Source organism: Tenrec ecaudatus, chromosome 2 (assembly GCF_050624435.1).
Source record: "Tenrec ecaudatus isolate mTenEca1 chromosome 2, mTenEca1.hap1, whole genome shotgun sequence".
Taxonomy (NCBI): Eukaryota; Metazoa; Chordata; class Mammalia; order Afrosoricida; family Tenrecidae; genus Tenrec; species Tenrec ecaudatus.
This window is the reverse complement of record NC_134531.1, coordinates 15,823,455-15,848,666: the sequence shown is the minus strand read 5'-3', so window position 1 is coordinate 15,848,666 and position 25,212 is coordinate 15,823,455. Positions and strand designations below refer to the sequence as shown.

General features: G+C 47.4%; 1 protein-coding gene across 2 annotated transcripts in view; it reads right to left on the bottom strand.

Annotated features, from left to right (window-relative positions):
* The window catches only part of BASP1 (brain abundant membrane attached signal protein 1), a 63,965-nt gene that overhangs the window by 10,920 nt on the left and 27,833 nt on the right, over positions 1–25,212 (bottom strand). Inside the window, exon 2 of one of the 2 annotated variants that reach the window (XM_075540885.1) lies at positions 20,365–20,444. The exons of the other annotated variant lie outside the window; for it this stretch is intronic. The gene's annotated coding sequence lies outside the window, so the exon portion shown is untranslated. The remainder of the gene's footprint in view (positions 1–20,364; positions 20,445–25,212) is intronic. 2 annotated transcript variants of the gene reach the window in all.

Sequence of the window (25,212 nt, the reverse complement as noted above, 5' to 3'; positions counted from 1 at the left end):
CCCTCCACTTTAACAAGCATGTTGTCCTTCTCCAGGGACTGGTCTCTCCCGACTTGTTCAACATACATGAGAAAAAGTCTTGCCATCCTTGTATCTAAGGAGCATTTTGGCTGTACTTCTTCCAAGAGAGATTTGTACGTTATATCACTAGTGGATGAAGTCAAACTTGGACATAATTTATATCTATTTTCTCCTTGGGATCTGAAAGTCACTATATTCACTACTCTGCAAGCTGTTCGTATTTCCTGTCTTCTTCCTCCGCACGAAAATCCTCTCATCAAGACAACATCAGGTTAATTAGTACCCAACCAACCTCCTTCCATTTTATCCAAAACCATGAGAATAGAGTTTCGCTGAATGGTCCCCAAACAGGTTACACCGGAAAGGCTGTCAGCAAATCTACAGGGAAGCCACTATGAAGTTCTACAGTTGCTCCATCATGTGATCAGGACCTCTTTCTGCATCTGTTTCCATCTTAGAAGAACATGCACGTGCCTTAGAGGATGCTGGGAATGAACCAAAGTTCCTTGATAAAGTTGAAGATGTGACCAAAGTATGTTAGGTGGTTGTCTTTGGGCAAGATGGTACCATTCTTAAGGTATGTCCCGGCATGACTCTAAGGACTAAATGAGATCACATACAAGCAAGATAGGTAGTGGAATGCATGGCTGGCACACGGGTCACTGAGTTTGAATGTCAATAAAGAAAAATGCATCAATAGACTTGGGCAAAACTAAGTCTGGTATTTGGGAGAGGTAATTAATTATTTCCACACAAGAACACACGGGTAACTCCATTAACAAGCAAGACAACAGGAAAACATAAAAACTGGTCTATTGTCCTCAAAACACAACATCTCAAACTATTCAGAAGTGGTGCTTTGCAAAGGAAAAATAAAATACATTAATAAATCATCATACATGTGGAACTTATATTCTGGAAGGCTTCTTTGTTAATAATTAAGCAATTAATAATTTCATACCTCTGAGGCATCAGTATATATATATATATATATATATATATATATATATATATATATATATATATATAAAAGGAAACAAAAAAACTTAAGTAGATTTTAAGTAGCCTAAGTAGCATTTTGCTTATGTTTTCCAAAGGGATGTCTTGGTAGCCTGGACTTCACAAGCAAATGCTGTTTCATCATGATTTTCAACAGCGATGTGCAGCCGGAAGGAGGTGGAAGGTGCCAGGCATCCGGCAAGTTTTCAGTTGCTGCACATCTTAATTTGCAGCTTGTGGACGAGACTGGAGGGTCCCTTGACTTAGACAGCATCTGCTAGGCAACCAGGCCAGATCATAACGTAGGAACACAAAGTTCCAAAGCAAGCCATCCGAGGTGGCCTTGGTAAGTACAAGCGATGGGAATGGACTGGGGTGGCTCTTCGTGAATTCAAGGAGCCCTGCTGACGGTGAGTACACGCTGGCCTGAGAATTACAAAGCCAACAGTTCAAAGCCACCAGCAGTGACTTGGGAGAAAGACAGGGTTTTCTACACTATAAAGAGTTAAGGTCTCAAACTCACAAGGGCAGTTCTACCTTGTTTCTAAAGGGTCCCTACGAGTCAGCATCCACTCAGTGTCAGTGAGATGGGGCTTTAGTTAATTCAGGGTTCACCACCCACCCCCCCGCCATCAAGTGGATCCGCAGTGCCCCTGTGGGTACTATGCAAAACTGCTCCTTGAGGTTTCTGGGACTATGGGTCTTTACGGAGCAGATAATCTCATCCTCTCCCTGAGGAGAGCTGGTGCGTTTGAACCACCAACACTGCGGTTAGCAGCTCAGCAATGAACCTCTGCACCACCAGGGACTCTGCTCAGGTTAAACGGGTTCTATCCCCAGCAATTCATGAATGATTATTCTTGAAAGTAACGTGTGAAGTCACAACTGTCACATGAGCAGTGTCTGCAGGATTGAGAGTGACTCCTGCCAGAGAGACCCAAATTCTCGATCCAGCCAGCTGAAGCAAGTCGGACTACAAGAGAAAAACAAGAACAAGAAACACTCAACTCCATACACAGAAGGACGCAATGCAACGACACTGTACACGTTTCCAGTGAAGAGAGAGTTGCTGTTTTTGGAGCCCTCGAGTGGGCTCCACGCAGAGCCACCCTTATGAGCAACGGAACCACACACAGTCCCGCACCCTCCGCACGACGGGTCCTATGAGTGAGCCCTGTGCAATCCATCTTGTCGAGGGTATATATGTCGCGACCCCTTTGGGGGGGTCCAACAACCCTTTCACAGGGGTCACCCGATTCATAACAGGAGCAAAATGACAGTTATGAAGTAGCAATGAAATTAATATTGTGGTTGGGGGAGGGGGATCACCCCAACACGAAGAGCTGTATTACGGGGTCAAGGCATTAGGAAGGTTGAGAACCACTGGTATATAGAGAGCAGCCGGAAATCCTTGGGTATGGCCAACCATCTCTAATTCTCAACAAACTGGCCCTTTTCTTGGAAATGGACAAAGCCATTATTCTCCGTCACAGTAGGGGGGAAGTGGATGAAAATCGACTAGCCTGTGTGCATTTTTAGAGCTCCTGCCAGTCTGTACTCCACCACATGGCTCCCCCCACGATTTGCAGTCAAGCCACATCAATGCCAGGTGACAATGACCATGGTCAGTTGGAATGACCATTGTCAGTGCCTGACCTACTCAAAGCTCCTCTAAAGCAATTCAAACCCTACCAACAGTTAAAACTAACATAAAACTGAACCAAGCTCACCCCATCGAATCAATGCTGACTCATAGCAACTGGACCTCTTTACAGGCGGAAAGCTGTTGGTGGGTTTAGAACTGCTGACCTTGTGATCACAGCCCAGTGCTTAACTCAGACACCTGAGCTCTTAACCAATAGTTACGGGTTAGGCATAACCTCTGGAAAGAGAGAACTACAGTAAGAGTTGTCAGTCCACGTCAACTTGTGGGAGGCAAACCTAAGTACCACGAATTCATAAAAAGCAACAGAAAGCCTTTTCAAGACAATGTATTCTCTTGTCTCAACAAAAATGTCAGCGCTGTGCCTTATCGTAAGGATGTGCAAGAAGTCTGTGGGAAAGTATACACATACATACACACGCGTTTACAACCCAATTTCCCCCAAAGGAGAGGAGTTGGACCAATTTTAGAGGTTCAAGGGAGGGAGGGCAAGGATGGGAGGATGAAACAACAGACTGGAAGGTGGACAGGTGTCGTCGATTTGGGTCACAGGGAGGGTGTGGGTCTATAAAGGGGGAAGGGAAATCAGGGGTAAAGGGTTGATGAGTAGTTTGAACTGTTGAACGTGGACTTGATGGTCTGAAGCGCAAACTCCCCACCTAACTAACGATAAAAAATACATTTTCAAAAGAGTCGGATCTACGAAGGCAGAAAACCTTCCCGTCTAGCACTTCCTTCTGGGTCTAACCAAACAAAAACTCCAATGCCAACGGGGCAATTCCAACTCATGGAGACCCTATAGGGCTGGGTGGAAGGATCACCCAGTGGATTTCTGAGCCCGAAACTGTCTGCAGGAGCAGAACATCTCCTCTTTCCTCCTTGAAGCAGCCGATACGCTCAAATGGCTGCCCTTGCAGCTCGCAGCCCAGCCCACTGCACGTCCGGAGGGCTCCTCAGTTTCCCGGAAGAGTGGATACACTCTCTACAGGTGAGGACAGGGAAACAGAGCAATTCTGTGAGAGAGAACAAGAGGAAATGGCTAGTCATGACTGTACAAAAACCCTCTTCCCATCTGGGACGAGGAGAGGATTCTCACCAACTGGTGTAAACAGCCAGTGGGGAGACACCCACCAAAGCTGGGTCATGGAGAGAGGGTCTACATGTACTAGGAAAGTGATGGAAAGAATCGTCCTCTGCCATTGATTCAATAGTGTTTCTTGCCCAAAGTGTAAAGCTATCGTTTCTGAGACGATGACTGAGCAGATAATGAGCACAAACAGGGGCTTGGTAAATGTTTGCTGAATTTGTAAAATAACGTGCGAACTTCACTGGTTGGGGATGAGAGAACTTTCGGGAGCAGCAGGAAGAGCTATATGTCAAAAGGTTAAGACAGGCGGGAGAGGCGAGGGTGCAAAGTGACCTGGTGTATGAAAAAATGGGCACTGTGGGACAGTGACCAGTGACCGTGAAGTGAAGGCAAAGCCAAGACAGGGACTTGCAAAGACCAGGTGAAACTGACTTTAATGAATTTATGAAGACTTGGAAGAACTGAGAATATCTCCAAAGCTCCCTGATGGCACAGGCTTCCCACTGAGTTGCTACCCACAAGGTCAACGGTTTGAGCCCGTCAGCTGCTCGGGGGTAGGAGTGAGGGTAGGTCTATTCTGTCCTGTAGCGTCGCTATGAGACGGGATAGAATGGCAGCAAGCTCACGTTTGAATGTCAAGAGAATGTCTCTGAGAAGAAGGGAAGAGAAAGAGAACAAAGAACGAAAATAGAAAGAGAAGGGATAAAACAGCAGATTACAGCTGGGAAAAAGAAACACTATTTTAAGTGGGGCATGGGGTGGCATGTAATGGAGAGAAGTGAGTTCCAAACCCCCAAACTAATCCCTGATTCTACAGTGCTCTCTTTCCCTAGAATAAACTCAAACCGGAGCTATGGCACAGCAAAGACCCCAGGAAGATCCCCCAGAGTAGATGTTGAATCACGTCACTTTGGAGAGAGGCTCATTGATCTTTCTGTATTTCAACTCCCTACTTGTCTATTTATCTCCTCAGTCCTTCCTTATTATCACATTGTGCATCTGCTACGTGCTGGGAAGACCAAGGTAGACATTTATCAACTACAACACTAAAGACCCACTAGCACAATGGCCAGAGAACCCAGGGAAGTGAGCCCATCTGGAAGGTTAGTTGCACTGTGAAATTGTGTATGAGCCTCTGAGATAAGCTATGATCTAGATACATGTTCTCAATGTAAACACTAAATTCTTCTGTTACTGTAATTTCTTTCCCTATGAATGCTGGCCTTGATCTTTGTAGACAAAGCACCTCCCTTTGATCACACATCTGCATCATCATTTTTAAGCCCTTCTACTGGGTGGTATTGAGGTAGAAGCCCTGCTTTCTCTTATTACAGGCATGGCAGATATTTACCGTATATACTCCAGTATAAGTCAACCCGAATATCCGCCGGTGCACCTAACTTTACCACAAAAACTGCATTAAAAATGTGCTGAAAAACTCCGCTTATACGCTAATATATACGGTACGTAACCTATACCAGATGACAAAGGTTTTGTTTCATGGTTATCAACCAACGATGGGAATTGGCTGCTATGTACTACAGACAACAATGCAATTTCCAAAAACTTCTAAGGTGAGTCACTACAACCATGACTACTACAGGTAAACCCAGCTTTTACTTAGTAATAAGACATGCAGAGATGGTAAAACTGTAGGTGACATTTCCAGTCCAGTCCAGAGATATGCCAGGTCTCTGGCGTCATCCATGAAAACAAATACGCTGCCATGAGGACCCATTACATAATGAAAAGGCCAGACTCAAAAAATCAATGTACTACAACGAGTGAGATTTCATTAGAAGCCCATCAGAGGGGCCAATGTGTCCAAATGCATCCCCCTAATGGATTTTCTCAATTTTCTCCGTAAAGCTCGGAATCAATAATGCTGCTCTAAAGATGGCAGAGAACAACTCGGCTTGCCTTTGAAGGCAATGGCTGACTAAATATGCACATTATCCAGGCGTGTTTCTTTTATCCCCTTTCAAACGTTTCCTGCCACACGCAGCAAACAGCATCAGAAAACACACATTATTCACTCTCATCCGTCGCCGGACACGCTTTTAGAACCCACTGTGCAGTTACATGGTTATTTACATTATTTACTTGCACTTAAAGGGTGGCCCTTTGAAAAGCCCTCGTTGCAGCAGCCTAGCATGTGGCTTGTGTGTATGAATCACCTGCTTTTTTAGTCAATAAGGCAGGGAAGTGGCCCACAACCAGTTCAGGAAATAGAAATTGCTGAGATCATCTTTGAGCCAGCCGTCCCTCTGCTCAACACTCCCGGAGAGATAAAATGCCATCCTTGCTACAGATTTTGATTTCTCAAGACAGAATCCAAAGTAAAGCATGGGCAAAAATCTTGAAGCCATTGAGATATTTTTTGCAGCTTATTAATGGACGGGGCAGACCATGATGGGCTTGGAAGTCACAAGAGATCTGCCCAATGTAGCACCCCTCTCAGTCCCTCACAAACAAAGGCACCCACAGAGTCTTGCTTCTAGCCAAGGAGACAAGGACAGGGCCACCTGGGTCAGGAATGACTTCCATTTTACTTCTGGAAATTTCTATCACCAAACATGAAGGGCCAGTTCTCATTCTTCAAGAACCAGCTGAAGTGGCTATCTATTGACATTTTAATGCTTATTTTTCTTGTGTCCCAACAACCAATGGAATAATTCCAGTCACAGAGCAGATTCTTATTAGAATAATTTTCCATGAAAACCATTATAAAATTAATTGGATGTGTCTTTGTTAAGCAAGAGGCTTGTTTTGTTTTCTTGCTCTTGGTGCTGGGCTTAGCACAATAGGGGTTCAATAAATGTTTGCTCAGCCACTGGAATAATGCGCCTTCACAGATGAAATGAAGCGCTTCGGCAACCAATGACAATGTTGACATCCAGCAACCTCAAATCAATTCAAAAGGCGTGTCCAATTCTTAGGGACCCCTACAGGGGTCAGCATCGAACTTTGCTATATTGGGTTTTCCATGGCCGAACTGGAGAAACGTGGATCGTCAGGGCTTGCTGCGGACACATCTCTATGTAGATTTGAGTATATTAACTGTTTGCAGTGTGCAGAGGCTTCTCAAATAACATGGGCAAATATAATCCAACCAAAAACCATCGAGTCGATTCCTACACATGGAGGTCCCAGATACGGTGTTTAAAGCTACACCTCTGTTCAAGAGTGGAAAGTCTCATTTTCCTCCCTCAGATTGGCTGGTGGGTTTGGTTAGCAGGCCAGTGCCTAACCCACAGTACAGCCATCTGCAGTACAACTCATCCTGAAAAGCCCTTGTTCTGCTCCCAAATTTTCTCAGCCAAATATTCTACCCCAAGCTCTCCAGGTTCGAAACCCCACTCCCCATACTTTCATCTTCTTCAGATACCAGCTTCTTGACTAATTAAGGAGTGAGTTACCTTAGCAATGAGAAAGTATGGATGGTTTGAATCCCAGGAGGTTTTGAGGACTAAAACCAACTCTGACCAGATTCTTTCCCAACTGGGGAACTCCTAGAGAAGACAGACTTGGCCCAGTAGAAAGCTCAATATGTGTTTGTCCAACGAGTGAATGAATAAGAATGAATTCTATAAAAGAAACCGGACGCGTGCAATGCCAATACATCCTCCTGTCAATAAGGAAGACCAAAGAACCAATTCCTTTAAATTATGGTGTTGGTGAAAAAGACTACATTATACTACTGAACAAACGTGTCTCAGAAGAAATGCAGGAGTATGTTTCCTAAAAGCCAGACACCAGCTCACAAACTGTAGACGTGCTATGAGAGAGTCCAGTCCCTGGAGATGCATACCATGGCTTGGCAGAGTACGGGGTCAGCAGAAAGAAGACGGCCCCCAGCAACATGAATTAACAGCGTGGCTGTACCAATGCGCTCCCACACAACAGTTATTAGGATGCTTCAAGGCTGGGTAGTGTTTGCTTCCGTTATACAGAGGGTTGCTGCCTGATGGGATCGCACAACATGGTGTCACTTGAAACAAAGTCACTCGGCTTCTCTTCCTCGGCGATGTCTCTGTTGTTGTTGGGTGCCACCAAGTCACTTTGACTCACAGTCACCCATGTGATAGACCAGAGCGTTCTAGGTTGTCACCCTAACGAAGTAGAAGCCCAACTCTTCCCCCCCATGGAGTCACTCACTGACTAACACACAGCTAACCTTCCAATTAGTAGCCAAGCATTAGCCATGGCAGCACCCCAGGGCTCTTTATAGCTGTCTACATCCCTGAACAGTGTGAAATACCAGCAGTGACCTCACCCCAGCCCTACCAGTGCCTTGTGATCCCAGCATCCTCTGTGGGTGACCTGGGAACCAGGTCATGGTGCTTATACTCGGCCACACAAACTCCCCATCTTACATAACGCGAGGCTGCTGTTCTCTGTTCCCAGCCTGTCCCGTGAGACAATATACTGTTTTCAGAAGATCCATTTTACGTAATTGGGGTGCACGTGTCAGAGAACAGGTTTTTCTCTTACAGTGCAAATAGAACTCTGCTAGTTTGCCAACAAGCTTTGAGCCCCGATCCAGCATGCTTGGTTGGAGAAAGCATCTGGGCACTGGGGTCAGCAGGCCGATGCAGCGATATGAACCTGGAGGGTTGGGAAGTTCGTCTCGGTCACCACAAGCTCGCCTATGGAAAAGGAAAGGCCCCAATAAATTCCTATTTCCCTTCCTTTTCCTGAAACTACTTGTCAGCCCTGTTAAAATGTGGCAGGACGCAATCATCATCGGCAAGAATGAATAGCATCAGGCCATTCACACATTATCACTGCTGCCAAGTCAATTCTGGCTCACAGTGACCCTAAAGGACAGAGGAGAACCGCCCCTGTGGAATTCCAAGCTTGTAACTCTTCACAGGTGGCAGGAAAAGCTTCATCTTTTTTCCCCATGGAGCAGCTGGTGGTTTCACGGTGGCAGCCAAACTCGCCACGTGACCAGTCAATTTGGACCCATGGAATCCCATGGGCCAGACAAGAACTGTGCCATAGCCTTCCCTGGGATGTGATCTTTACCAGAACAGACTGCCAATTCTTTCTGCCCCTGGGTGGGTTTGAACCATCAACCTTGAAATTAGCAGCCAAGCACCAGGCTGTGACACACTAAGAACATGCCACTGGGGCTCATTAATTAACATAGACGTGAAACACATTACTGTATTCACAACTGGCAAACAAATGTGGTAAGAGTCGATTATCATGAAAATCATAAATATGTTCCTACTGCTTAAACCCTAGAGTAAAATCAGAGGCTAGCCATTACACAATCTCTGTATGTCAAGAGCAAGAAAACATTACCAAGTGGGCAAAGTCTTACACTAATAGGAACAGATGTCCCACAGTGGGGGGGGGGGACACTAACCAAGAGGACCCAATGACTAAGTGTGCATGGGAGAGTGCTCCCAGGGAAACAGGTCAACAGGGAGAGTGACGGCTAGAGAGAGCACACCCATTCCTATCCGGAGTGAGTCTCATCTTTTTAAAAGAGTTTTATTGGCAAAAACTGCAATGCAACCATTCAATCACATTACGATTTGTGCAATCACCAGAACAATCAATTTCAGAACATTTTCTTCTCATACTCCTGGTGGTTAGCTTCTGATCCCCTCCACCCTCACCCCATCTTCCCCCTGCCATGCCTCTAGGCCAGCGGTTCTCAACCTGTGGGTTGCAACCCCTTTGGGGGTCGAATGACCCTTTCACAGGGGTCGCCCAATTCATAATGGTAGCAAAATGACAGTGATGAAGTAGCAACGAAAATAATTTTATGGTTGGGGGTGGAGGGTGTCACGAGGAACTGTATTATAGGGTCTCGGCATTAGGAAGGCTGAGAACCACTGATCTAGGCAATTATCAATCCATTGATTATCTCTGTAGGTCTACCTATCCTAGATTTCAGATACAGAAAATTATGCAGAACACTCACAAGAAGCAAACAAGCAAAACACGCCAAGGTAGGAGAACCTCAATCAAAAAGGAAGTAGAAAATATTAAAAACTGAAACAATTTTTAAATGGGTCAATGAAGAGATCAAATAATAAGGTATTACATTTTAACTCAATTACGTCTGCCATAATCGACTTTACAGTGCTCTATCTGATTGACAGCAAGGCAATTCATCTCTGACGGAGGGCAGAAGGATTCTACCACAGGCTTAATCCATGTGGGGATCCTGCGAATGGATGTTAAGCTTCCACTGTCATCCGTGGCCTTCTGCAAAATGAGTCTTCACAATGCAAGCTCCAATACCGTTCCCTTCTTTGGATTTGGATTTTAGTATTTACAATCCTTGGATCACAGTACAGGCTGGTTGTTTCTTTCCTGCGGACTTGGTTCACACCTCGCTGAGATGGCTGCTTGATTGAAGACAAGCTTTTATGAGCCCAGATGCAATTTTTCCTGATAGCCGGGCACCATCTGGTCTCTTCATCACACCTTTCTATAGCACCCATATCTTCAGTGACACCTTCAGGAGAGGGAGCATTGAACAAAGGCCATGCATGTCTTAAGAACGATCTGTTCTTAGATTGGGGACTCACGTTGAATTCTAGCCCTATTCATATACCTATGGCTTATTTATGTCTCTGGCTCATCTTGGAGACATCATTATTACTTTACGGTTAAAAACAAAAATTTACTGCCATCAACGTCAATGCTGATTCATAGCGACTCTATAGGTCATGGTAGAATGGTCCTGTGACGGTTTTCCGATACTACAACTATGTACAGAGTAGAAAGCCCTGTCTTTCACGCAAGGAGCGACTGGCGGTTTCCAACTGCTGACCTGGTAGTCAGCAGCCCCACAGGTAACCACGCCAGGAGGGCTTCCTCTTAGCCCATCCCCCCACTGCTGTGGAGCCCACTCTGGCTCAGGGTAGAACGGCCCCCAGGGGCTTCTGAGGCTGTTCATCTTTATAGAAGCAGGTGACACCACCCTTTCCCTGTAGAGTGGCTGGTGGGTTCCGGTAGCAGTCGGATGCTTAACCCATTGTGCCACCAGGGCCCTTTTATTTCTACCTTCCTTGCCTTGAGTTGGATTGGGAGGTTACGGGCAAAGGACCATCGTGCCATGTTCCGTCTGGTTCCTACCTTTGGCAAGTAAGTCAGAAATAGGTTTAAAATTGAAAATGTCAGCAAGCCTCCTGCTAAACTCTATTGTATTGTCCACCTACATCTGCAAAACAAGCAACTCAAATGAAAAGGAGAGCATTTCCCTGGACCCTCCCTGAATGTTTATGAGCTCCTACAATTTGGGCTGGTAATGGAAAGGTCAGCAGTTTGAAAGCACCCGCTGCTCAGCAGGAGAGAGAGGAGGATTTCTAGCCCCATAAAAAGAGTTACAATCTTGAAATCCACAGGGGCAGTTCTCTCCTGTCCTATAGGCTCTCTGTGAGTCTGAATTGACTCCACAGCAGTGAGTCTGGTTTGAGGTTTTTTTACATGGCGAAGGGGCCAGTCATTAGCGGAATGTCAGAATATTCAACCCACCCAAGGGACCTAGGAATAGGGATCCAGGAAGAGGGCCCTTGAAAGCAGTCCCCACAAGACCACAGCCTCAGAACTTCTGTGGAGCAATGATTCTACTCGGCACACATGGGGTCAGCAGGAGCCAGAACTGATTCAAAGGCAACGTACAACAACAGTATTAACATTTCAGCAAGGAGGCGGCCCAAGCTGGTCTTCCCAAGGGGTTACGAAAAGGAAGTCAAGAAATCCAGCGTGCCTAAATCCTTGAGCCTTTTTCTGGGAAAAGTGGGAAGGTGGCCTTGCGTGTCAAGCCATCCCAGTGTCATGTTGGTGCTCCTCCTGATGATCAAGAGCTAACTCTTGAACCAAGTTAAAACTTCAAGGAAGTCCTTCTTAGGTGCTCAAGCCAGGTAATGGCTCACCCAAATGTCTGTCCTCCGAAAAGAGCTAGCGCCATTGAGCATGATTTTGAGAACATGAATCCTTCGACCACATCCTTTCATTCTGGGCTTAGGTCTTATCACAGTCACTAAATAGCTATTGTCGCAAACCACGTCTCATCCAGGCGCTAGCTGTCTTGACTGTATATTAGTGATTAGAATGGCAGGCTTTTGTGCGGGAACCCTGCAGGTGCAGTGGTTACAAGTTGGGTGGCCAACTGTATGGTTGGCAGTTCGAAACCACCAGCAGCAGCTCCAAGGAATAAAGACTGGGCTTTCTACTTCTGTAAACAGTAGTAGTCTTGGAAAGCCAGAGGGGGTCACTATGAGTCGGCATCAGCCCAGTTCTACTCTGTCCTATAGGCTCTCTGGGAGTCAGAACTGACTTCATGGCAGTGAGTTTGGTTTTGGGAACCCCAAACATACAGGCTTAGCATACACATTTATGGAACTTCACCAAACACCAAGTGCTCATTTGTTTCAGGAAAGTCAGTGACCCCAGTGGGAGGTCAGGTGGGCTTCTGGGGTCCCATGGGAAACCCATTTTTCAGGAGTTAGGAGCAGAAAACAGGCATACATTGGGATTTTCCCAGGTTCTCCATGGGATGTCTTCAATGGTTTTCTTGACAGCCTTGAGATGCAGACCAAGGTGGGAGTTGCTAAAAAGCAATGTAGGGAAGAGGTGCCAGTACCCGATGAACAAGAGGGTCACTCAACTAGACGCCAATTCCTTCCGACTGGTAGACCAGGCAGCACAGCTTCTGCATCCAGCCTCTGCTTCCTGTACCTGGGTGTCTTAAGTTCTTGGTCAATACATCCACTCTGGTCTTCAGGTCATTGCTAAATGGAATATTCCGGGAGAGAACGTGGGCCTTTAGCAACTGGGAAGTTGCAACAGAACGCTTGAGCAGGGACGAACAGAGTCTGACTGAGTGTACTGACATGACACAGAAGTCAAAGAAAACAGATTTTCAAATGTGAAAGCAGCAGGTGGAAGTGAGAGGGAAATGCCTTTATCATGAGAATGTGGATCTGGCCAAATGCAGCCCTGTGAAGATGAGTCTGAGTGCTCTATTACTCACCCCCACCCCCACCCTCTCAGCCCCACCGCTTCCTACCCTGTAACACCCATCACAGGCAGTGGGTTACATATTACAACATTTCCTGATTGACATCAGACATCAAATGTGGGGCAAGAGGTTTCAAAGCACACAGCAGCCAGGACGCATAGCACATCCGATGGGCGGACAGGAGGGAAGAACAGACAGTAAAGTCTTGGCGGTTGATAGTACGCTGGGAGTCCTAAGTGAGTTTTCACAGGGAGAAGCTGGTGAATTTCTCTGAGTGTGCAGTGGGCAGGTCTTGATATGGTTGAATCATTGAATTGTATGATATTTGGATTATGTTCCAATAAAACTTTTCTCTTTTTTTTAATTTACGATCTCAGAAACCCGCAGGCGCAGTTCTACTCTGTCCAGTTGGATGGCTAGGAGTCGGGATCAATTCAGTGGCATCAAGGGAAGACTACTTTGTGATGGAAAGATTTACAGGGGAGGTAGGGGTGGGACGTGGGACAAAGGCAGGGTGAGGGGGTTGGGGAGAGCAAATAATGTATGTGAGGGGGAGAACTCTCTCGAAGTGACCGTGATTACACAACTCATTTTAAAAGTGATTTCACCATGTGGTGGCGGGAGAACATGTTCTAAACCTGATCATGGTAATGATGGTTCAGTTCTTCATGATGTGACTGAACTAGGGAATTGTGTGATGACATGGATTATATGGAACTAGTGAGCTATGTTGATTAAGAGACAATAAAACGTTTTTTTAAAAGATCAATAATTTATAAATTATCAAGGGTTCATGAGGGAGGCGGGGAGCGGGAAGGGAGAGGAAACAACGAGGAGCTGATACCAAGGGCTCAAGTGGAAAGCAAATGTTTTGAGAAAGATGATGGCAACAAATGTACAAATGGGCTTGACACAATGGATGGATGTGTGGATTGTGATAAAAGTTGTATGAGCCCCTAGTAAAATGATTAAGAGGGGAAAAAAAGATCAATATTAGAGTCCTACTGCATCCTATGATGTCTACTGAAGTCTAGTGGCCAGGTGAATAGCGCTTGACGTTTAGCCTGCATGTTTTCCCGTGGGCCTCTGGTCTAGTAAAAACTTAAGAGGTCTCTGGGATCAGTAGCCAACACAATGCATACAGCAAAGGCTTGTTCTTCAAGGCCATGGCGATCTCCACTGTGTGATGAATCCAAATCGGGATTTGCAATCCTTATCAAATCTAAAATTGAGATATAAATGGGACTGCTCAAAACTTGGAGAAACAAGAGTTTCAATGGAAGAACCTTGAAAACATTTATGTTAGGTGGACGGATATGACAGGGTCTGGAGTAGACAGTGAAGTACCTGTGACAAAGAACATCAACTGCTTAGTCTAAGGTGGGGGTGGAGCGGGTCCATAAGGAAGCAATGCATTTTTGACCATGGGGATGGAAAATCTAGCACCATTTGCGCAACCTGGGAGGTGTGACTGATCTCACAGGGCTGTACTCATACGCGTGGAAACTGTTGAGCAGATAAGTGTGGGACTCTCTCTCTTCTCAATGTAACATATAAGACCCCTGGAAAGCAAAGATGCTACTTTGAAGACTACGATGGTGCCTGACTCAAACCATGGTATTTCCAACGGCCTCAAATGCATGTGAACGTTGGACATTGAATAAGGAAGACACATTTGAATCATGGTGCTGGTGAGGAATGTGGAATGTCCCATGGGCTGCCAAAAGAACAACCCAACCTGTCTTGGGAGAAGCAGAGTCAGCATGCTCCCTGCAGGCAAGGAGGGTGAGACTTTGTCTCGTGTGCTTGGGGCATGTTACGAGGAAAGAGCAGGCCCCAGAGAGGGGCACTGGGCCTGGTCAAGTTGAAGGGCAGCACAGAAGAGGAAGCGCCTCAACAAGGCTCAAACATAACCATTGTGAGGGGGCTGCAGGCGCAGAATGTATTTCATTCTCTTGTGCATACGGTCACTATGAGTCAGAACCTACTCAACGGTCCCTAAGCACAACACCTTTATTTTCACAGTACAGTAAATGCTCATTAAGTACTTCATTTCATAATGAAGTTCCATTGGCAAACTGATGGCTTCTAGCAACTTCTCAGACTAGACTTCCTCTCGCAAGCTCAATCCTGTTCATAATGGAGCCATGAAAGTAACTGAATCGCACTTGCTAAAATCGAGGCTGAGGCTCCACCTCTGTGTTGGGCAAAACTGACACCCTTTACTAGAAATTGGTGAGTCCTGACTTCCATAGGTGATTAGGAGGCCACTCTATAAAGGCTATAATTGGGTCTATCGTTTCCCTGGGGCTTGACAGACAGGAGGCAGGGGTCGGGGGTGGGAGCGATGGAGAGTGAACGATGGCTACGATATTGAAGAAAATGTTCTAAAATTGATTCTGGCGATGATTGCACAACCCTCTCTAATGTGATTAAATTACTGAATGCAAGATGTGACTCACAGGCCAATAAAACATTTTTTAAATGGGTGCTAAAGATTCCTGAATCCAAACCAAGTCTTTCTGGTTGCCCAAACCCTTCGACAAAAATCAGCGGACCTTTTGGTACCAGGAGAAAGGTTGATCCTCTGTAGCCCGAGAGAAAGTCACAGGTCCACCAGGCAACCTGAACAAGTTCACATCAGGGAGAAGGGGCCTTTATTAAAAGTTCCCATGCCACACTGTCACTCCTCCTAAACCCTGTCTAGTGGAACGGGTGGAAGAAGGGCACTTCGACCAAGTGAGCCTATACTTATTTCAGCAGGACTCTCACCACTCTAGGCCCTGTCTACACATGAATGACGCTTATCCTTCGCCATGGGATTTGATTCACATACAGGGTTCTCCTGACATCCAAGATTGTTCTCTGCTAGGAGGGGGGTGGGGTGGGGAAGGCACCCTGGTGACATAGTGGTTACACATTGGGCTGCTAAGCCCAAGGTCAGCAGTTCGAAACCACCACTCAGCTCTGATGGATAGAGATGGGGCTTTCTACTCGCATAAGCAGTTAAGCTCACAGGTGCAGTTCTACCCTGCCGTGTAGGGTCGCTGTGAATTGGCCTCGGCTCAGTGGACAGTTACTGGACAGACCACAAAAGTAGTCTACCTCGAAAATCCAGTCTAGTCCAAACGACCACACTCGGCACTGGAGTAGAAGGGGGATTTGCAATCCACTCGGAAAGCAAGCAGAAGGGGGCAGCACCCACCTGAAATGCCTTTGTAAGGCCGAGAGAGGTCTGCCATTGGCTTGAGCAAAATACAAATAAGAGACCACCATGCGCAGTTGTTACTGCCACGAGGACTTTCTGTTCCTCGCAGCCTCCAGGAGACGCTCCTGATGTCATCACTGGCCAGCTCAGTACCTACAAAGTGACAAACGCCGAGCCTCCGAGCCTTAATGCACAGCCCACAGAAGCCCATTTGTAATCCCATGGCACGAGGCGTGTTCAGACACAGTAAGCTCAAAATTCTTCGCTTGGTAATTAGAGCTTCCTGGGACTTTGGGGGGCATCTTCAGAGGTCTGGGTTCTTCTTGAGGGGCTCACCAGGGCCACGGGCACTCAATCACATCCAGATTAAACCACACTAAGCCAAGCCTACTGCCCTCAAGAGGACTCCGACTCAATGTGATGCTGCAAGACAGAGCCGAACTGCTCCGTACATTTTTCTGAGGCTGAACATCTTTACACAAGCCACTGCCTCTTCTCTCCTCTTTCCTTTCTCCTTTCTTGTCAGCGCAACCTAACGAGCCACCAGACCTCCTGTATCAGGGCTCAGTCAACAAGTCGATGCCAACTCATAGCAACTGTACAGGATAGGGTAGAATTCCCACTGTGGGTTTCCAAGATCCTAACTATTTATGGGAGGAGAACTCTCTCTCAACAGTGGAGCAGCTGGTGGTTTCAAACTGATGACCATGCGGATCAAAGCCCAATGGGTAACCACTACACCAACAGGACTCATAACAGAGGACAAAGTGGGGGTAGGGGAAGGCTTCATTTAAACTTTTACAGCAGTGCTCAGAAAGCCATCGCTGCGCTTTTGAAAGGCCTTTACGGAGAAGTCACATGAGCAATTAAGCTAGTCTGGATTCTGGAAATGAACCATGAAAAGATAGCAACCACTTGACTCTTTCCCATGAGTTTTCTGGATGGTTGTACTTGATGGATTACTGTCAGAAATTCTCAAATCAGCCTCCATTTTCCTTTTTCTTTTTCTAAAATTCTTTGTTTCCTCAGAGCAGGGTTGGGGGCACACTGGGCCAGCTGCTTATGTTTTCAAATATTTACCAGAAGGCAGCCTTGCCTATTTGTTGACGTAAATGCTGTGACCGCCCCCATACTGCAACCGGAGAGCTCAGTGGTTGGAACCGAACCTGCTTAGCAAGCAAAGCTTCAAATCTTTACTAAGAGAAGGAGAAAACAGACTGCTCTAGAGGCTCAGATAAACCTCCTTAGCCCGTGATTCCAGTCTGGCTATCATACGAAGGCGTGGATTAGGCTCAAGGATGCATCTGCCGTGCAAAGTTTACACAGGCTCTTTCTGGTTTGCATAATCACCATCAGGCAGACACAAAAGGGAATGCCACCCAGGAGCACATACAACCCCCTCCCTGGGGGACGAGCAACCAAAAAGTGGGGCAGTGTAAGACATGAAAAATAATAATAATTTATCAATTATCAAGGGTTTGTGAGGAAAGGGGGTGGGGAGGGAGGGGGGGAAAGGAGGAGCTGATACCAAGGGCTCCTGTAGAAAGAAAATGTTTTGAGAATGATGATGGCAACAAATGCACAAATGTGCTTGACACAAGGGATATATATATGGATTGCGATAATTGTATGCGCTCCCAATAAAATTATTTTTTTAAAGACTGGGGAACCAAAGAGTGTTTCTTCTGAACCCTCACTCACCATTGATCCTCTGTGCTCCGACTGCCAGAGAGCAGGCAGACAGGTAGCAATACCAGAGGGACACTCAGCAGAAAGGCAGGCCCAGACAAGATGGGAAAACTTGGGAAAAGGTAAGGGTGACAGTCAAACAAGCTGCCAACCATGAGTTAATGTCACCACTGGGTGCGTGTGAAGATAGTCATGGTGGAAACCGTTCTGTTTGCTACCTGCTTCCCACAATTTACGCAACGTGTTCTAGGCAGGCAGATTAGTTCACCTCTCTGCAAGGCACAGTGTGACAAAGCACCAGTTCCCCCAAAACCCGGAAACAGAAGGCTTGCTTGTGTTTACAGCCAGGGTCCCACCACTTTCTGTGGTTTATGGTGAGTCACCTAGCCTCTCTGGGTGTTTCTCTTTTCTTCAAAAGCCAATGAGAGACCACTGTATGAGAGGCATTATAAAAATTAAAGACGTTATCAAGACCTAACACGCTCTACTCGTCCATGGGCTGGGGTGTCCTCAGATTACATCATGCCTGGCCTTCTGGGGCGGGGGGGGGGGGTGTTCACCCTGTGATATACCCATCCCATTCAACTCTAGGCCAGTGGTAAAAGGGAAGAGACAAAGAAATCCAGTTGTGATTTTTCCATTGCTAGTTTATCTCAAGTCCGAACTCTTTAGTTCTCCCCAGCGAAGTTCCAGGAACCTTCTGGAATGCTCTGTGGTGCAGAGTGACCTGGCAGAAAGCAATGTCCCTGCGTGCCAGGCCACTTGAGGCTAATGAGCAGGTGCTGACCTGCCCAAAGGGAATACCTCTGCCTCGTGCTGACTAAACCTCGGGCAACGTGATGTCATCTACCTAGGCCTGGGGAGAGGCAACGAGAACCTGAGCCCGAGGGCCGAGAGGAGCTTCCTGGTTGATGACCATCAGGGAGTGCATTTCTCTTGGGGACCGCACCCAAAGCTCAACCTAAGTATCTCTTTGTGGTTAACATAAAGCCATCGGCAGAAGGATGGAATAGACTCCTATGAATCCCATGAGTCATTCTAGTGAATTACACAGACCCACGGGGCAGGGGAAGCTAAAAGGTGCTGGCACCTGTGTGTGCGGCAGTCTACAAAATGATGACCCTCTACCTTGAGAGCTCTGCTCCAAGTTCTGGTGGCCAGGTTCCAAGAGAGAATGTCGCTTGGGCAGATGGCAATGAGGCTGGAGAAGTGGGAAGGTGCGAACTGCATTCATTTCCAAAAATTTTTTTTTGGGGGGGGGGGGAGTGTTGGATTCAAGTTCATCCTTCCCGTGCAGTAAGCATCAAAGGTGGGATGTGTGTTCGCTCTGCCCACTTAGTGCAGATGTTCGGGTCTCTTCCCTTCTCGCTAGCCCAGCAACTTCATCTTCTGAGCTCCACACTTGGGACAACATGGTTCACGGCTGACCTGACCTGGATGTGGCTCAGGCCCTATCAAAGGTGCCATTTCCCAAGCGAGCTCTTCGCCACCTTACCACCCGCCTGCACTGGAGCTGCTCCCCCCCCCCCCCCGCAGGCTCCCAGCCCAGAGGAGTCCAGAACTAGCACCCCTCTCTCCGCTCAGCCCGAAACGCGAGGCTGCTGCAAGGAAACAATTCCTTCACTCTCACATCCAACCGCGGGTATCCTTTTCCCACTTAGAATCGGTTCCGAATGCACCGCTCCATTTGAGTAAACAAAACAGGAGCTGAAGTGTGGGCTGTACTTATGAGAAAGCATTTGTTCACTCGTGCTTCCTACTGCAGGTCCAATGGCAAGATGGCAGAGCCCCAGCAGTTCCATTGCACCCTGAGGATGGCAATCAGTGCCGAGCCTGGAAGAGCGGACCGACAACAGCCTGGAACCAGGAGCGGCACCACCAGCCAGCCACGTCAGCAGGGAGGCCATCTGGATGTGAAGGGGCTTCGAAAAGCTGGGAAATTCCCATGATCTCTCTCCCCTCCGTTCCACTTTTACAACTTTCTGAAGACCCTGGACACTTTTTAATGTAAGAGAAAATGCAGGTCCTCCCCTCATTGAAGTTGTTACTATAATGTTCAATGTTCTATTCTGTGCAATAAAAGCAGAGCCTCACCCAGTAGATTTCTTGCAAACACCAAAATTCCAGGTTAAAATAACTCAGTAAGTTCAGCCCCAAATCATTTATAACACACACATACATACACCCTTAAATACTTTCAAACACCAAAAAACACGTACAGTTTCTCAATTCTCAGGGCCTGGAGGAATAGATCACTTGAAAAGAGGCCGCGTTGGGGATAACCAAGAAGAAAAAAAATTCACGCTGTGGGTTGAAGAAAAATTAATGAAGCGGGAAGGTGTGATGCCAGCCAGCAAAGCGGGGGAAAGACAATACTAGAAAATGCACTCCCTGTCTCAAGTAAAATGTTTAAAAACAGTGACAAGACTGTGCGTAGCAGGAGATTCTCAGTAGGTGGAACAAAAATTAAAAATTCAGTTCGGAATCTACCCTGACAGTGATTGAGGAAGACAGAAAGTCTCCTCGGCCTAGTAAGTGAATGTGGCTTTTCAAATTCCACATCAGTGCAACACATCCATGTCCACATTCCTGGCCCAGCACAGGAGGGAGCCAGCAGGCAGGAGCCCTGGAGCGTTGCCATGGCGATGATAAAACCCTGACTCACAGCTCCAGGTCTGGACAGGAAGCAGCAGAGGGTTTCTTACCTTTGACCACACTGACTTCTGGGTGGAAACACAGGAAGAGTTGGCTGCAGGGGAAGTGACTGGGCCCACACAGGTCAGACCTGCCAGGAGGAAAAGCAACAGGGAGAAGGGTACATGGGCATCAGAGCTCGTGAAGGTCACGGAAAATCTAAAAAATCTGGATCTCAAAAAAGTCAGAGATCTAAAATGGGGGAGGGGTGGAGAGAGCCTCCAAATGTTCATGAATAGATGTTAACCTGTGCTAGTTACATCCACTAGCGTCTGCAAGTCATCGGAATGCACAGTGATATTATGGCATTTAGGAGTCTTCGGATGACACCAATGGGGGTGTACTGGCTATGAGTTTGGCTACTAACTGCAAGGTTGGCAGTTCAAAATACCAGCCGTTCTGTGGAAGGAAGAGGAGCTTTCCTACTTCCTCAGAGACTTATAGTCCTGAAACCTCACAGGGGCAGTCCTACCCTGTCTTATAGGGTCCTTATGAATCAGCATCGATTTGATGGCAGTGAGTTTGGTTTTTTGCGCTTCGCTGGTTTGTTTGGGTTTGGTTTTGTTTTTTTGATGACTCAATGGTTAAGCCTCCAACTATATGAACAGACCCTGAGGGACCTTAAGCAAAAGGCCTGCTGGGCTCTTCTGAAAGGCCACAGTGCTGAAAACTACCAAGTCCAGTCTGGTTCCTCAGCAAGTAATGTCACCACCATGAGTCAGCCACCTCTTCAGCCCCTAGTTTGGTTTTCGACGTCACGTGGCATTTAGTATGAGATGGAAGTATGTTTTCATATTTAACATGACATGGAGGAGGGCCAGCTAAAGGCTGCGTGTGCAGTGCTGGCGTGCGAAGGGAACCCGAATCAAAGACCTTCAGACAGACAGGTGCAGCACCAGAGACAGCGCAACGCACACACACACACGCGCACACACGCACGCACGCACACACACACACTCACGCACACACACGCACGCACACGCACACGCGCACACACCCATACACACGCACACACGCACACACACACGGTGGCCTTGGACCTGCTTAGGGTCTAAAGAGCAGCTGCTATGCAAAAGCCAGTGTACTATGAAAACAGAGGATGACCACCAGAGACCCCAAAATGGAAGTTGACTCCAGCAGTACACAGCCGCTCAGTTTCATCACAGCCCAGGCACGCTGTTACAGAACATCAACCCTCCCAGCCAGCATCATCACGGCTGCCAAGAGATAACAGATAATCACATAAAGTAGTTTTGTTTTGTTTTGATAGCCACAAATGCAAACCATCAGATCATGAGAGAGTGGATCATCAAGGAGTGGGTGTTTTTAGAAGTTGTAACAAGCATGATCGTAAAGTGGTGCATAGGTTTACCAAGGTGTAAGGCTAAGGAAATATTCACCAGGTACCATCTTGTTGAGGGTGAGCACCGATGACTGTGACATCACCACACTGCAGGCCGGGGTCACACGCTCCCCAGTGGAGCATGGCACCACCCAACATTACAGTGAACACAGAACCATCTTAGGGCAATGGCTCATAAGTGCCACCATACCCTAGACAGCTGGGCCAAATGTGTGACGGTCTCCAACAAGGCCCCGTGGTCATTAAGCATGTCACACTGGGCTGTCTGCGTTGCTATGATGCTGGCGGTAATGCCAGTGGCGTTTCAAATACCAGCAAGGTCACGCATGGCATACAGGAGCCTCCATACTAAGAAAGACTAAGAAGAAAGTCCCGGTAAGCCATCTATTTGTGAAAGTCAGCTAATGAACCCCCTGTGGATCACAGCAGAATGTTGTCTGATAGTGTTGGAAGATGAGCCCTAGGTGGAAAGGCGCCCGAAACACATACTGGCCACCACCATGCACCTGAGCACAGCAGAGATCTTGAAAATGGCACAGGGCTAGGCAAACTGCTCTCCCTCACAAGGGGTCCTCATGGGTCAAACTGACTTGATGGCGATAAATCAACCATCGAATGCCCCGGGGTGGCCCACCACAAAGAAGCCCTTGAGTTGCCTGATCCTTGTCTAGCACACAAAGAAGGGAGCCCCTCTGGCATAGTTGCGTGGGTTATGATGCAGGCAGGCAGTTCAAAACCACCAGCTGCTCCACGGGAGAAAGAGAGGCGGCTTTCTAAGAGTTAAGAATCCACAGAAACCCACAAGAGCAGTTCCACCCTGGCCTCCAGGGTCCCTACAAGTTAGAATCGACTGGCTGGCCGTTGAGTTTGAACACACAAAGCAATGGGGTAGGATGGACATGCTTTCACGTTCAGGTAGGACCCAAGCACTTTTACACCCGAGGTGCTGTACACACTCAGGCTCCCACAGCACACCCGAAATGGTCACTTTCTCCAGACGCCGGGTAGAGAACTTGGTCCTCTGTGGGGTCTGTCTCCAGGCTGCGGGCTAAATGTCAGGCTGGGCCAAAGGCACTGGTGCATTCAGCACTGGAGTGTGACTTCTGGTGCAGGGAAAGAACAGTCTAACATACATTTGCTAGAAGCTCTGACTAGCAGGAAACCATCTGTCCGCTACCCCCGATCTGGACTGTAGGTGTCTGAGCTGAGCTAATTCCAAAAGCAAGGGAGAACAAGAGAGAGGAAGGATGAGGACGTGGGGAGCCCACAATTGAGACATTGCCATGTTGGCCCATGGGCAAAGAGCATCACCCATTTCTAAGTCTCCATGTCCTTTGCCAGAAAGATCCCAGACATTGCTGTTGCTGTTAGGTGCTGTTGAGTCAGTGCTGACTCATGGTGACCCTACGTACAACCAAAGGAAGCAGCGCCAGGTCCTGCACCATCCTCACAATTGCTCCCGTGTCCGAGCCCATCGCTGTAATCACTGCCCGTCCATCGTGCTGAGGGGCCCCCTCTTTCTCGCTGCCCCTTTACTTTACCAAGCATGATATCCTTCTCCAGGGCCTGGTCTCTCTGGATCACATGTCAAAAGCACATGAGACGAAGTCTCACCATCCTCGCTTCTAAGGACCATTCTGGCTGTACTTCTTCCAAGAGATTTGTTTGCTCTTTTGGTAGTCCATGGCACTTTTAATATTCTTCTCCAACACCATTAATTCAAATGCATTGGCTCTTCTATGATCTTCCTTATTCAATGTTCGACATTCACGGGATGTGATTGAAAATACCATGACATAGGTGATAAAGCTACCTCAATTACTAGAGATTTTCCAAATCCTTGGCAGTACATGTATTCCACGATTCTCTAGCATAAAGTCTATTGATTGTTTTAAAGTACACAAAATTTTCAACTTACAAAAGAATGTCTGCGTATTAATATTCCATGGCCATATGGCCCTATCCAGGGGTTCTGAGAATATAGGTCTTTACAGAACAGCCATCCTCATCTTTCTCCCCCTTGGCCATTGGTGGGTTTGAACCGCCCACTTTGTGGTTAGCTGCTTAATACACTGTGCCACCAAGGCCCCTTGAGTGTTCAGATCACCATACTGGACGCCTGTACTGCCAAATACTAAGACGGACACATTTCTAAAATCCTACTGAGTGGAAGCCTCATGTGGCACAAGAACGGTTAAGGGTCTGGCCACTACCCAAAAGGTCACCTAGAGGAGCCTCTGAGACGGCGGTTCTCAACCTGTGAGTCATGACCCATTTGGGGGCGGGGGGGCGAAGAATCACCTTTCACAGGGCTCACCCAATTCATAACAGTAGCACAATTACAGTTATGAAGTAGCAATGAAAATAATTTTGTGGTTGGGGGGTCACCACGACATGAGGAACTGTATTAAAGGGGCACGACATGAGGGAGGTTGAGAACCACTGCTCTAAGGAAAGAGCTGGTGGCTTGCCTGGGGACAGCTTTGCGATCTCCACAGAGCTCTGGTCGACCCTGTCTACCTGGGGCCACCATTCACCAGAGGCCATGTACACCACGGCAGCTGGGGTTTTGTAAGTGTGTGTTTTGTTTTGTTAATGGAGTGGGCATACCATCCAAGGTTGGCTCAAGTGTCAGCCAGAAGTTTTACAGACCCTCTCAATGTGGACAGCCCAACCACAAGCTTCACACGAAGGAGAGGTACAGCTTCTGAGCATCTCCAAAGCCAGAGAACATGGCAATGGACACCCACTGGCAACCGGCCATCCAACTGACCTCTTCCAGCACCGAGTTGGGCAGAATAACGCTATGCCTTTGCAGTTCTGTAGCCAATGAATGGGAGTCCTGGCGGCCTAGTGGTTATGCGTTGGGCTGCTAACTGAAAGGTCAGCAGTTAAAACCACCAGCTGCTCCTTGGGAGAAAGATGAGGCTTTCTACTCCTGGAAAGAGTTACAGTCTCAGAAACCCACAGGGACAGCTCTACACTGTCCTCCAGGGCCGCTATGCAGTGAGTTTTTGTTATCAAGTGAACAGGAACACGAGTGGCGTGCCCAAGTGCTTGTCTGTCAACCAAAAGGTCAGCAGGCTGAGCCGCCACAGTCTTTCCAAAGGAGAAAGATGTGACGGTGTCCCTGTCAAGACTGAGCAAAACCAGACCATGCCCACTGCCGCAAAATCCATGCTCACTCACAATGACCCTCTCGCCGGGTCCTAGGGTCTCTAAGACAGTCAAGCCAGGCAGGAGCAGCCAGCCTCATCCTTCTCCCTCTGAGGGGCTGGTGAGTTTCAACTGCCCACCTTGCTATTAGTGGCCCCAGTCCTTAGTCCGCTATGCCACCAGGGCTCTTTGGAAATCCCATGGAGGAGTTGTACTCTGTCCTACAGGATCAGTATGAGTTGGATTAAACTTCATGACGTTGACTCTGATTCCTAACTACCCTAATCCAGAGTTTCTGAGCATGTGCATCTGTCCGAGAGCAGGCAGCACACAGCCTCCT